Genomic DNA, 10,000 nt, shown 5'->3' on the forward strand with positions numbered 1-10,000 from the left:
CTTGGCCACCAGAAACTACAGTTTCAGGTGTGCATGTGAAAGTTTCTGGTGGCCACGAGAGAGTTTCTGGAGCACATGAGAACGTTTCTGGTGGTCACGAGAAACACTATTTTCTTTACTTTCACCTGTCCTTTTAAGGGCTCGGTACTTACCGGTATCTCTCATAGCGAATGCAATTATATTTCATAATCTGTCACTAAAAAGTTGCAAATCCACAATGTTGACTTGCTGATGTAATGGTGGAGCTAATGTTGTGGAGATGAAGTAGTGATGAACTTTAAAGACATCATTGGGCTGCAGATTAGCTCTGATCTCCAAACAGTAGCTAGCACTGCCCATTTCTACTGTGCACAAAGGCATGTGGCCACGTTTTCATGCATGACGCTGTGACGTCATACGTGACGTCATGATGTCATCTAGCGACTTTTCAGCGAGCCAAAAGTCTTTCATTTTTTGGGGCAACACTGCCCTCCCCTTGCGAGCTTCATAAAAAAATGACACAACCCTCCCCTACTTTCTTCCAGTGAACCTGAAAATAAATAACAAACAGTAAAAAGGAACTCTAAATGTGCATATTTGGCTTTTCATGGACTGAAATTTTCAAGGACACATACCTGGATTCTCTAGTAGGCAAACTCTCAGAGCAATTACCTAATTTGTATGAATGGCATTATCTTCACTGTATGATATAGGCCATTAAAAGACAATTCATTAGTTCATGGTCCTGAATTCATATGATTAATGTGTGTATTTTACAAGACCCTGTTTCTTGAAAACATCATTGCTAATTTAGTTGGTTTCCAATGGGAAATTGAGCTTTTTCAAAAATGCACCCCTGATGGTTTCTGTGGAGAACCACCTGTGCTGGCAGATCAAACAGTCACAGTGCTAAATGGGGTCAAGTGGGACTAAAAGCACCTGAGAAGCTTGCAACATCAATGTGCAACAGAAAATAAAATTTAGTTAGAGTAAGGCAATATTGGGTAGGGTTAGGCCAAAAAGTGTCAAAAAGTTGGTGTCGGACCCTGCGCTACCAATAAGCTCTATACAAAGAGTTTATTTGCAAAACGGTGTATCCACCATTTTTGACTTTTATATTTTGTTACTGAAAATGACTGTTCAGCGGTCCTATTACCTATGTGTGAATTCTTACCATTCAAATACTTTCAGGGTATTTTGCAATGCAATGCAATGCAATGGAATGCCCAATACAAAATGTTGATTTCCCAACATTCTACAAAATGGACACCGTTTTGCAATAAACTATCTAGGTGAGCACCCAGACCCAATTTCGAACAGGGATTGGGGAATAACACCAATAAAAGGGGTGTCAGTAGCAGGAAGCAAACATATGTTTACAACGCAACTCTGTACAGGGAAGAGGTGGGGTGAGTAGCAAGGTCTGACTGTGAGCTCAGAGATGGGTTTAAACACTGACAGTTAAGCGTGGGAGGAGGGAAACTGGAAGGTTGAGAGTTGGGCATTAGGGGTGTAACAGATTTTGACACACTCCTCCTGAACTTTGTTTAAAGGGACACTGTGTGAGATTTTTAGTTGTTAATTTCCAGAATTCATGCTACCCATGCACTAATGTTACCTTTTTCATGAATATTTACCACCACCATCAAATTCTAAGTATCCATTATGACTGCAAAAACTGCACTTTTCATATATGAAAAGGGGGATCTTCTCCATGGTCCGCCATTTTTATTTTAAGCCATTTTAAGATGCAAAAATGACTGTACTTGGGTCTTACTAGAAAATATTAGTTTATTACTTACTAAACTTTCATGAAAAGGTCAAATTTGGCAATAGGTGATACAGTTTCAATGAGCAGCATAGTTGCAGTACCTTTTTTTTTACCATTTCCTGCCCAGTGTACCTTTAAAGATAAACACTGCATTACATGTGTTGCCACTATACCCTGACGAAAAATGACCATGGTTTTACTGGTTTTACCATGGTATGCCATGGTTACTCTAAATACTCTGAACCAAGCATAGTACTAATATGGTTTATCAATGTCTTCTTTGGGTAACCATGAATGCCGTGGTTCCTGACTAACCGTGGAACATATTTTAGCATGTTTTGTTACTAACCATAGCCACAAACCATGCTTAACAAAACATGGTTAATTGTGGGTTTCATGGTTACCCAAAAAAAAACCATGAAAACTTGCTTGCAGCCTTGGTGTATTGGTTAGGCATTTGGACTGAAGATTACAGAGTTGCAGGTTCAAATCCCACCCGTACCTCTCCCTACACCTCCATCCATGGCTGACGGCACCTAACCCCACGTTGCTCCAAGGACTGTCACCAATATGTGTGTTGGATAAAAAAGCAGCAGCTAATTGTAATTTATATTTTTTAGGGGCTTTTATGCCTTTATTTGATAGGACAGTCTGAAATGGTGACAGGAAACGAGTGGGACAGAGATGTCCCCGGCCGAACTCGAACCGGGGCCCCCGTGGGCATGCAAGCCCAAATGGGGGGGCTTAGCGTGCTGCACCACAGTGCCCCTCAGCTAAGTGTAATCTAATGAATAACTAAACTGTGGTAAAACCATGTTTAGTTTTCAGAGTAAATCCATGGTTAATTTTATAGTTAAATCATAGTCAAACCATGATTGAACCATATTAAAAAGAAACCGGGACGAACCACGCTCAAAACAACATGAAAATCACGGTTTACCAAGGTCAATTTTCGTAAGGGTAGTCAACAGCTGCTTCAAAAGTTGGCACTAGCCAAAAGTACACAATTCTTATATGCAACTGTGACAGAGCTAATGAAGGTAGTGAAATATTCAAAACGCTCCCTGTAGTCTTACAACTCTTATTCATACTAGCCAACAGCACATTTAATAAGGGTGCAGAAAAGTCTGGGAGCGTATGTCCTGTAATAATGTAGTAGTAGTGTGAGTGGTAGCCAAAAGCTGTAATAACCCCCTTCTTAGGGAAGCAGATATAGGTCTATTTAGGGGAGGCAAGATGGCTTCTGAATATTTAAAACTCTTTGAATCTCTTGCACGACTGGCTTTTCTTAATTATTTGAATAATCAGATTTACCAGGAAGAAGATACAAGACATGGGATAAGTCATCCATTAGCACTCTCTAATTACCCCAACACACACACACACACACACACACACACACACACACACACACACACACACACACACACACACACACACACACACACACACACACACACACACACACACACACAACACAACACAACACAACACAACACAACACACACACACACACACACACACTCTCTCTCTCTCTCTCTCTCTCTCTCTCTCTCTCTCTCTCTCTCTCTCTCTCTCTCTCTCTCTCTCTCTCTCTCTCTCTCTCTCTCTAATGTTTTGTAATTACTTCCTGCCAGATTGCTCATACTACGTTTCAATAACTGTTTGGTCAAACGGTCAAAACTTTGTCAGGTAATTTTATGTAGGCCTAAGTGATAATTACACGGATATTTGTTTCTGTTTTTGACTGTCTGTCTGCAACCTCCTGGAGAAAAATAAAGATCGGAGTTAGGCCTAGCCTACAGTAGGCCTATATGAAATCCATGGAAGAGAGCTTCTCAATCACTCTGTTACATTTAGGAGGAAAACGGATCATACCAACGGTCAAAAGTACATCACCACCCCTGATCATTAAAAAAGGTCTGATTTACAACATTTTGCAAAAAAAAAGGTGAGCAATAGCTCATGGGTCAGTGACAAATAAGGGTTTGTACAGTGCCTACAATGAGAAATTATAAAATATTTCAATACATTATTCTTAACATTTCCATCAGGTTTTCTAAAATGTATATTTTGTATCTCCATTTGTTTCATGCAATGACATTGCAATAACATTTTTTTTCTTACAAAATGAATGTCTGGTTGCCCCTAAAATGTAGAATAGCATAACAACAATAAAATGTGTAAAGTTTGTTATATACTTTTAAATAGACAGAATAAAAGTGTGATTGGCAAAAAAGAGATAACATTGAGATTATTTCAGAACTGAATTTTATGTAATATTGCTGTATACACTTTTTTAAGAGAAAGTGCGCTCAACTCCCAAATGTTTCTTACAAAGTCTTCGGGTGCGAGCAAACAGCAAAGTTCATGTTTAGTCAAAAAGCCGCACTCCCGGATACGTTTCTTGCGGTTTTAATTCTGGGTTAGCATGGCAGACAGACAGACGTTTCGGCCTAAGCCTTCTTCAGCGTCTTTTAAAAAAAACACACTGAAGAAGGCTTAGGCGTCAAACATACCAAAGCCAAACGGAACGGCCGCGAGACGAACGTGGTCTCTCTGCTTAGTTTCGTCCGGTGTGTTCTACTCTGCCTTTCACACTGACAGCGTCGGCGTGCGCGGCCAGTCCTGTTCAACCCCCCCCCAGCCAAAGCTAGCGTGCTACTTTGCCATTCATTTGAATGAGACACCGCCGGTCGCCAGCGTGAAAAATGCGCTCGAGTTCTATTTTCCAAATGCAACGCGGTGCGGAGCCGGCTCCCGCGCCGCTGACGCCCGACTACCGTCGGTTGCTGTGTAAGGACAGATATGTTTCCATGTATTTTCACCAACGTCGGTAAAAATCGTGTCCGTCACGCGACACTTTACCGCCCTAGTGTGTAAACGGCCTTAGGCCGAAACGTCTGTCTGTCTGCCATGCTAACCCAGTATTCAAACTGCAAGAAACTTATCTGATAGTGCAGCTTTTTTACTAAACATGAATATTGCTGTATAGAAACAGACAAATACTCTCTGGTATTTTCTAAATTACTTTCGACCAATCATTCTAAAACTGGGAAAAAAGTTGTAACCAGTCTGTATCAATTGGTGCAAACCGTATTTTCCATATGACTGTCTAGATTTTAGTGACAGCAACAACATTAACGTTTAACTTTTTGAGGTTCTCTTTCAAAGGTGCTGGTGTTGTGAAGTATCAATGTGATACAAATTAAATCCGTGCCCATAGCAATTGTTGGGTACCCTAAATGCGGGCATACACTGTGCAATATTTTCAACCGTGTGTATTAAGCTCCTTCTCACACTGCACGAGGGAATTTAACGGATTAAAAGTCCACATCTCACGAATCACGTCCTCACACTGTACAAGCCGACAGTCAGATGCGAGCAGAATGCTCACACTGTGCGACACGACAGGCATGTTTCCCGGGTCTGTAGAGGAGGGAACATGCGCACCTGAGGTGGAGATGAGGACGCGCTCGAGAGGGAATTGCGCCACCCCGACAGTTTGTGCATGTCTTTGAGTTGCATGCCTTGTATGATACAGTGCTATACAAATACAATTATTATTATTATTCAAAAAATGATTATGTGTAGTTTCAAATCGGGTCGTAGCACTAGTTTAACTGCGATTTACTCACTCTAACTCCAAATACATGTCACACATCACACTTCAAATTAATAACCATACAAATAGACATGCCTTGCAAAAATAAAGAGTTTTTCAAAGATTCAAGTAAATAAAATACAAGAAGATCTCAAAAGGTCAGTAACAAGTGAAGCAAAAACAACAAGCTTAACAAGCAAGCAGACTGTATGTTGACATACAAAATATGTCGCTTTAGGTAAACGTTTAGGTTCAGGTCAACATTTGAGATTCCAGTCACACAATGTACTGTATAACAGGGTATGTAATAAGAATGTAAAAGGTTATGTCAAATGGTTTGAGTTGTTGCACCATCTAACATGGCAACATTGTCATTCAAACTTCATAGGCCTTTTGATGGAAAGTTTGTGATATGGATGTTTTTTGAAATTAATACTTATTTTTGACAGGAATTTTGAATTTAAATGTTTGGTAGTATCATTACAGTATCATCATGTAGTATAATCATTGTAGTATTTGGCATGCAATTATAAACATACCTGACCATGCTCAGAAAATGTTGAATTAATCGGTCCTTCTGTGCAGTGTAATTTCCTGTGACATGGTCTTATGAAACAAATGAACAAACCGGCTCCTCAAATGTTTGTTATGCCACATTGAGAATTTAGGAGCAGAAATGACACATTCATTTTTACAAATTACTGAAACTGTGGAACACAACTGTGGAAAATTATATTCTGTTTCTTTTTAGTCATTGTTAAACAAAATAAATGCCAAACTAGTTTTTGTTGTGTTTTTCTAAGAATTTCTTCTGTTCTGAACAAGTTGAAATTTGTCTTTCAAAGTTTTCACCTTGTTGCCACGTGACATTTTTTACCTTTATACCCTCATTATTCTATCAAAATTGAATAAATCAAAATAAATTGTGCTAGGTTTCTAAAACGATAATGTATTTAAGTATGATGTGAGCCTTTTTTCAAAGTTTAACCTTTCCTTCTAAAACAAATCATAGGAACCCAAATACAGTCCATATGGCCCCCACTATTGGACAAATTCAGATGGAGTCTAAGGTCAGAGATCATAGTTCAACATTTTCTTGTCTAGTGAAAAAAATTAGCTGCTGAGTGTACTTGCACCAAGGGTTACTTGTTTAGACTTCCTCATTTTGTAGGTGCTCTTGTCGATACCTTAAGCATACAGTTGCAAAATATAGCAAGCAGCATTGAGGGGCCATTTTTGTTCACATTTATACATATCTAATCTCTCAGCTTGTTATAGGAATGTTTGTTTTAGTATCCAAAACAAGCAAACAAAAAGAAGAGACATACAAATGTATTTCCGTTAGCTGATTGGAGTGCTTTAAAGGTGTGTGTGTGTGTGTGTGTGTGTGTGTGTGTGTGTGTGTGTGTGTGTGTGTGTGTGTGTGTGTGTGTGTGTGTGTGTGTGTGTGTGTGTGTGTGTGTGTGGTAACACTTTATTTTAGGGATACATCTATAAGCACTAATACATACAATGTTAATGCCTGCATAAGTAACTTGTAAGGTATGTACTAAGCAAACGCTAAGGCCTACTAGGTCCTTACTAAGGTTAAATTGGTAATAAATCCCTTATTGTGCATGAACAAGACGCGAATGCATGCCTAACAAATGTTTGATTTTGCTTTGTACATGCCTTACAAGTTACTTATACAGGCACAATTTATGTATTAGTGCTAATAGATGTATCCCTAAAATAAAGTGTTACCGTGTGTGTGTGTGTGTGTCACAGGTGCACGATTTGTGAGGTGCACTCAAAAGACCAAAGAGTTAGGGAGATGTCGTTAAATCTTAAAATAAAACATAAAATAAAACTCCTATACACCAAGGCTAGAAGTGAAGGCAGACAGAGCCAATAATCTGTATCTGTAGGGCTGAACTTGACCTTTTGTTAACGTGCAGTTCTAGACTTAGCAAACTGAGACAGCACAGGGCCAGAGGTGTTTAGAAAGGCTATTGTCTCTTCCAATGAGTTAAAGAAAGTTCCCAAGACAAGTGGTGGTGGTGGTATGTGTGGGAGGAGGGTGTATAGTGAGTACAGTTAGGCAGCTGCCTCTTCTTATGGTGTACTGGTGCACATCGCGGAAAGCAAAAAAGAGGTTGGCTGCTTTCAGGCACATTGCTGTTGCCGAGCTCTGGTGATTAGCGAGCAGGCTAGCGCTGCGTCTAGAAGACAATGAGCCAACCTTTTTTTCAGCAGCTCGTCTCTCAAAAACAGTCCAAGGTGGCATGTGGGAGATTTCTCCAGAGGAAATGTGCCCCGGGTAGATAAGGTGGGGGCCCCGATTGAGGTCCTGGGGGTGGAATGGGGGATGCTGTGGGGCTGGGTGCGGATTTAGGAGCCTGGAGGTTTGGATTGCCGTGACTCAGCTGAAACATCTCTCTGGAGATAAAGCAAACCAATTCGGCAAAAAAAGTAAACTAAGAAAGACAAAAAAAGAAAATGAAAGGATAAAAAAGAAAAGACCTCATGATGCAGAACATAACTGCTCTGAAGTTCATCGGCAACACTGGAGATGAACTCGAGGAAGAAGAGGATGGAAAGGAACTTTTAGCTCCCAGTCGCCTCAGCCCTTTGGCCCCCAGGGAGCAGAAAACCTGCTCCAACCATTGGCAGTATAAGCACTGTCAGTCTGCCCACAAAGGTCCTTCCTCAGATAGCTTTATATAGAAACGGCTAACATTGTCCTTACTCAACCATCCTTGCCAGACTTCCTTCTTTCTCTAATTACTACTGGGAGGGCATTTGGTGAGCAAGAAAATGAAGATGGAAAAAAAAGAATGAGCAAATGTATGTGACATTCGCAACTCTGTATGGGGTATTGACAGCACAGTGAGCAAAGCGGATTGGTCTGTGCAAAATGTTTCAGAATAATAGTGATCTCCCCATGTAGCAAATGGGTTTTGTTTCCTTTGCTTTTTTCGCCCTACGTTTCTATGGACAAGCAGGTTGGATCCAGAGTGGCAGAAGACAAAGGGAATGATTGAGCTGAATGAGTGTCCTGTCTGCTGATTGCACCGTAATAACACACCGCAGGCATTGATGATTATGCTATTGTCCATGCAACTGTCCGTCAGGGAACTGATCGTGCTAATACAAGGGCCAGCCAAGACGCTTCTCTCTCTGCTGATCCAAATTACCCGGGCTTTCCAGCTTTCAAATACTTGCTTTTCAGGTGCGCTGTTTTATATCGTTAAACCCCCCCCACCTCCCCCCCCACACACACACACGTACACACACACACACAAGAATCCTGACAGGTTCAACACAACACCATGTACCCCTTTTCACAAATGCCTCTAATCTGACAGGACAAATATAAGCCTTTGAGGCTAAATCGGGTTGGTCACTTTTTAAAATTAAATAGCCTCATGCAGTGCAACTTCAGGGGGGAAGGACAACAATCCCTTTTTGATTTAAAGTCCTACTACATTACTGTCATTCTTGTGAGTACAAAAACGCTAGCACGGGCAGGTGAAGCACGCAGGACTAGCGCCAGATTACCGCCGATAGCACTGTCGCAGGCTGAATTAATGGCTTCCCTAATTGAAGCAGATGTTCGCCGAAGTCAGTTAGCGCGGATAACACGACTAGCATTCTGCTCAGAGCTCACCTGCTCGCTGGGGACAGGGGCAGAAAGGGAGGAGGGGGAGAAATTAATTTCACTGATGTGACACGCTCCGTCACACTAATGTCCATGCTACCTGCTGCCCGCCCGCTTGCTTGCTCACTCGCTTTCTGAATGGACTGTAGTGCGGTTAAAAAAGAGCAAAACAAAAATGTGTGTGTGTGTGTGTGTGCACCAGGGATGGAAATAAGCACCAGTCCACCTGCCAATGACGGGTACATTTCAGTGGTGACTGGTAAATTTTTCAACCCACCAGTCACTTTTACTGGTAAAAACAGTGAGTGACTGGTAGATTTTGAAATCTACCTGCCACCGTGACTGGTGGGGAAAAAACTTAAGTTCCACCCCTGGTGTGCACGCGTCTGTATTAAGCTACCCAGTGCTTTTACCAATGCTACAGCTGATTCAGGAAACGTGTCTACAATATTATGCATATAGGAACAGATCAAATTGGTCTCAGAAACGTACATACACTCTCATGTTATAAAGATGTTTTGCAAATTGAAATGAGATAGGACTTAATACATATTAAGTCTTCATTCAGTTTGTTTGTATTTTTGTTTTTATAGTAAGAGCTTCAAAATGCAGAGAAATAGGAAATTGCTGTCAGCAGAAGCTTTCAACTAATGTTCAGACAGACCTATTGCAAGATTGTTGGGGCTATCAGAGACAGCTTCTATCTCTCCCAGTCTCTCAATGTCCAACCCATTTCTGTTTATTGCAAAGCAGATTGGGTTTGAATTGAGGAGAACGGTATATTGTTTATTTCATATTTATCCTTCACTGAACCGTAAAGAGAGAGAGAAAAAAATGAGGCAAGCTACATTTCACTCTGGCATGCCACTGGATTATTTATCCATCTTGTCATGCCAATCCAACTCCTGTGTGATTGTTTTGAGACTCACAGATGTGGCAATCCCTTTCAAATTCGTATTCCCATGCATGTGTAGCATGATTTACAATGCAAACAAATACGTTGTGG

This window comes from Engraulis encrasicolus, chromosome 22, assembly GCF_034702125.1.
Source record: "Engraulis encrasicolus isolate BLACKSEA-1 chromosome 22, IST_EnEncr_1.0, whole genome shotgun sequence".
NCBI classification, from domain to species: Eukaryota; Metazoa; Chordata; class Actinopteri; order Clupeiformes; family Engraulidae; genus Engraulis; species Engraulis encrasicolus.